We start from the raw sequence: 5,292 nt of genomic DNA on the forward strand, positions 1-5,292 counted from the left end.
ACTGTGAAGACTGAGACCTGTCTGCCTGCAGCTCTCCTTAACCCTAAGGCCTCGGTGGAACCTGATGCGGACTCGAGAGGGGCATCCTGGGACACATCCATCGGGTGACGTGGACCCTGCAGTGATCTCAGTCAGGATCCCAGGCCTGCTCCCTGCCCTTTCCTTATCAGGGATCAGCCCGGCAGCTTCTACCCTGGATTGAGTTGTGCTGGGCCTTCTCCAGCACAGCCCCTCACCCTGCCCTAAGAACAAGGAGCAGCAGGGGTGTGGCCTGATTATGGGGGTGGTGGAGCCTCTCACCTCTGCTGGGCTGTCACGGTGCCAGCAAGTAATGGAGGAGGCAATGCGCCCAGGGGCAGAGGGAGTGAGAGCACAGTTTCCAGGTCAGGCAGACTTAGGTTAGCAACCAGACTTCCCCCACTTCACACCTCAGTGACATTGGAGAGCTGCCCCACGTTTTTAAGAGTGTTTTCATCTGTAAAAAAGAGAACCAGAGCTTCTTTGCAAGGATTTTGATACAAGGATTAGAATGCACATATAATCTCTAATACTATTTGCTTCTGTGTGCATTGACAACTTCTGGAAGGGTAGCAGTGGTCACCTCTGGAAGTGGGAATAACAGGAGGAAGGAGGGGGACTTTTACTTTTCACTTTATTCTCATTTGTACTGTTTTAATACTACTGCTACGCATACTTTACCTTTATTTAAAGAGAGGAAGGAAAGAGAAGATGAACCACTTCCAGCAAATAGTTGAGCCTCAGTTGAGTCAGTAAATGGCAGTCTTAATTGCTGTCTGTTTAGAGGGTAACAATCCCTCCTTCAGTGGGCATTGTGTCTAGGCGTGAAAGTGATTCATAAATAAATTGCTGTATGAATGTTAGGCATGATTAACATCTGGGTAAGGATGTGTTTCTATGCTATGTATGTGAGATGGCTTGAGTAGGTGTGTGTATCCTTAAGGGTAATTATGCAAATGTCATAGGATGGTGGTTAAGAGCAAAGGTTGTATTGCTTGGGTTTGAATCCTGAACCCCCTATTTACTGGAGATATGATCTTGACAAAGTTACTTAACCTTTCTGTGCCTCAGTCTTCCTATCTTTAAAATGGGGATAATGTATACATATAGCTGATTCACTTTGTTGTACAGTGGAAACTAACACAACATTGTAAAACAATTATACTCCAATAAAGATTAAAAAAATAAATAAAATGGGGATAATGAATATACCTTCGTCATAGGATTGCTGTGAAGTTAAAATGAGCTAAGTTATATAAAACTCTTAGAACAGCCCCTGGCACATAGTAAGCATTCAAGAAATGTTCTTTATTCTGTGTATCTGTGTACACAAGTTAGTATTTCTCATCCCCTTAAAAGGAGGAACACCGTCTCTGCCCGTCTTCCATCGAGGAGGGGGAGATGGCTGGGTGGGTCTGTCTGTCCTTTGTGGTCGCCTACTGAGGGGGCCTAAGGTGCTGAGGACACCAGGGTCACTCTTTTTCCAAGAGTCCAGAGCCAGGGCCCCATCCTCAAAGGGAGCCCTGGGGAGGGGTATGGTGACTCACAGCTATCTCTCATCCCTTCCATGCTTCCAGGACATTCCTGGGGGTGGCAAGCCCCAGTTGCCCCTCTTGGTCACTCAGATATAATGTCAGCTGAGCCCGCAGGGTGGAATGAGCCACTGAGGGTAAGGGTGGGAAGAAGGAGGTCGCTGTCCGAGTTCAGAGTTCCGGCTGGCTGGAAAGAGAGACCAGGGCAATAGGGGAGGGGGTGATACAAGCTAAGTTCTGAGAAAAGAATCAGAGCAGCTTCTGACAGTGGCAAGCCTAATCTCCCCACCCCTTCTGAAGGGGTCAGCCCGCCCTCCCACCTACCCCACTCCCAGCTCTTGCTCTCTCTCCTGGTTCTGGTGTGATGGCTGTTCCCCTGAAGAGGGGTGCAGGAGGCACCTCTGGGAGATGCTGGGCTGCCAGGCGGGTTGAGCAGGTTTGGGAGATGGTGGGAGGGGCCCTGATTCGGGGGGGTTACCGGGACCTGGGATGCAGCTGACAGAGCCAGGTTCCTCACGGTGCCGGGGCAGGAGGGGCGTGAATGAGCCCGCTTGGAGGAGGATGGAAGAGCTGAGCCAGGCTGACCCTTCCTGCTCTGGAGACACAGCCCCTTTCCCAGTGTAGACCCTATTCCTGGAGACCTACAGAAATCTGAGGTTCTGAACCCCCAGCTGGGACGTGTGGTAGGCAAGTGTTTGTGGGAATCACAGGGCAAAGTAATTTGGAATGAGATGTACTTATTCTACCTCTCTCACGTAGCACGAGCACTCATACCCCTGGAATCACACATAGGGGCTCATGTGTACATCCCAACATACAGGCACAAGCACACGCACGGTCACACACATCACCCGCGGGCACATGTATGCAATCACATAGACACAGATACACAGATAATCACAGGGACAGCGCAGGAACCCGGAATGCTTTCTCTCACTTTAAGATTAAGAAACCAGGTCCCGGGAGTTTAAATAGTGTGGTCAAGGTCTGCCTTTGGGGGTTTCCAAAGAGAGACCCTCTTGAGATTTTTCTCTCCTAAAAAGCCACCCTTACTAATGCCCTGTAGCACCCACTCCCTCCCATGTGCATTTTGTCCCTCTGTAGGGTGGCTGGCCTTCTAGCACTGTCGCATCAGTGTACACACCTGAGGTCGGGCCCAGTCCAGAACTTCGGCTTGAGGGCTCCTGGAGGGGGGCGCCAAACCTTCCCCCATCTGAGTTCTGCGTGCAGGAGCCCTGCCTTAGATGGGGTCACCGAATTTCAAGGGGAGGCCAAGGAAGGTGAGATGGAGGTGGGCAGGAGGGCCGGGGGACTGGGGAGAACCCCAGACTCAGCAACCCTGGTACATATGCCTCTTACACACCCAGACACCCTCACCTTCAGGGAGCACGAGGAGTGGAAGGGAGGAAGAGAATGCAGGGCAAGCTGGCGGAGGTGACCATGGGGGCACGTGTGAGGCATGTGGGGGGAAGGTTCAGGAGACAGTCTTCATGTTTATTTTTGGAGGTAAATATTTTATTGAATTATAACATACATTCGGACAATACATAAATTATGCACTTTATGGTTTATTACTCTATATGAGTATAGAGCTCAATGAATTTCCACAAGATAGACACACCCATGTAGACAGTATCCTGATCAAAAAGTAGAATATTATTGGTATCCCAGGGGCCCCCTCATGCCCCCTTTCCAGGCACAATACCCTATCCTGACTTCTCATACCATAGATTAGTTTTACCTATTTTTACCCTTCATATAAATGGAATCACAGAGCATGTTAACTTCTGTGTCTGGCTTCACTTTAACATTACAGTTCTGAGATCTTTCCGGGCTGTTGTGCTGACACAGCCTTAAACACTATTCGTACCTGGAGATGCACACACACTTATAAGAGCTCACACACAGGCAGGGTCATGTGTATAGGGTTCTGCCATAAGTATGCACATAAACTCACACACGAGCACAAATGCACACCCAAGTTCTCATGCACATGTGCACATTCTCATTACGCTCACGTGTGACTATCATGCACACATATATATGTATATATAAATATTCCCACCCAGATGCTCATGGTTATACACACTCACGCGGGTTCTCACACACACAAACACGTTCTCAAGACAGGTGTGCTATACTCACGTTGGTTTTCCCACACAAATGCACACCCTCACACCATGCACCATCAGGCTCGTGTGCGGTGCCCATTTCTCACACACCCGTGCCCACTATCACACGCTGAGGCCAACCCCCAGCCTCTTTGGCTCAGACTCTAAACAGACAGAGGAATGTGATCAAATCGACAGCTGAAAACTGTCCTGAGAGCAAAGCTGTACTTTGTTGAGAAATCTGAGCCCTTATTGGAGGGATACAAGTGTCTGTGTGTCTGGAGGCTGCGGGGAGAAGAGAGGTGGTGGGGTGGTCTCCCAGGGCGCCTGTGGCCATTGGGCTGTTTCTATTATAAAAAATGATGAAAGGACCAGAGCAGTGAGAGCATGGCCGTGAGTAAATAAAGCTGCCACCTTTGACCCCTGGAGGGCAGGGCTCATCCCAGAACGAATGCTCATTAGGGAGGGGGGTGCTCAGGCCCAGCCCAAGTTCTCCAGCACCCCAGGCTCAAGGCCAGACTCCCAGGGGGAGGGGGAGGGGACCTGAGACCCTGTATGATGCTAGGGGACATGTAAAGGGAGTAGGGGGAGGAGGTTGGGGACATTCATGGGGGAGGGGTGGAGACAGGGAGGAGGGCTCTGACTTCTGACTCTCTCTCTCTCTCTCTCTGCACCTCTCCAGGTCTCTTCTGCTCCTGGGCTCCGAAACAAGCATATGTCCCCCTTCTCATGTTTAAGGCTTGCTTTGCTTGTTTTTCTAATCACCAGGAACTACAGGCAAACAGGGGTTAGTAAAAATAACAAACACAGGCAAACTACAAAGTCACCAGGAATTCCAAAAAGGTTGAGAAGTGGCTGATTCCGGCTTTGACAGAAATGAGAGTGTTGCTGGGCCTGTCCCCGCCCCGACCGTGAGCCCCTGCTGAACTCCCTCCCAGGAGGTCTGTCCAGCTCAGCCCCCAGCAGGCACAGTCCCTGGTTTGAAGAAAACTCTGTCTGGGGCAGTGGCATTGAAACGGTCGTCATCCCAGCTTGCTGTCCTTATATGTGTTTGTCTGCACAGAGCACAGAGTTGGCTGTATGGATAAATAAGTGAATAAATGAATGGGTGTATGAACGAAAGAAGGTTTCATTCTGTGGGTCTGGGTTCAAAAGTCTTCCAACACATATGTGGGGATGGCCTCAATGTGGAGTCAGGAAGGACCCTCAGCCCTTTCCAGACCTCCGCCTTCTCTTCTCTCTGCAGCCGACCCTCTGGACACCCCCTCTCCCCAGGGTTGACATTCACTTTATTCTGTAGCCACCTTGGCTCCTAGAGTTTCCCCCGGTTCCGGTCCCCAGGAGAAGAAAGTGCTTTGCAATCTGGCTCTCAAAGAGCCCTGCCCTGCAGGTCTCTCCATCCTGCATGGACCCAGTAGTCACTCCCTTTGCCCTTTCTGGGAGACATTAAGTAGGTCCTGGGAAGTCCTGCCTTGGCTAATTATAATGAGAGTGATAATAACAATGACATATAGCAATAAACACAGAAGTTTTCATCAAAAGATAAGGATACTCCCAGGTTTATGTGTGAGGGACATATAGGGAAAGATGATAGGAAACAGACCATTACACCTGCACCCCTGCCATCCCAT

Source organism: Eschrichtius robustus, chromosome 7 (assembly GCF_028021215.1).
Source record: "Eschrichtius robustus isolate mEscRob2 chromosome 7, mEscRob2.pri, whole genome shotgun sequence".
Lineage (NCBI taxonomy): Eukaryota > Metazoa > Chordata > Mammalia > Artiodactyla > Eschrichtiidae > Eschrichtius > Eschrichtius robustus.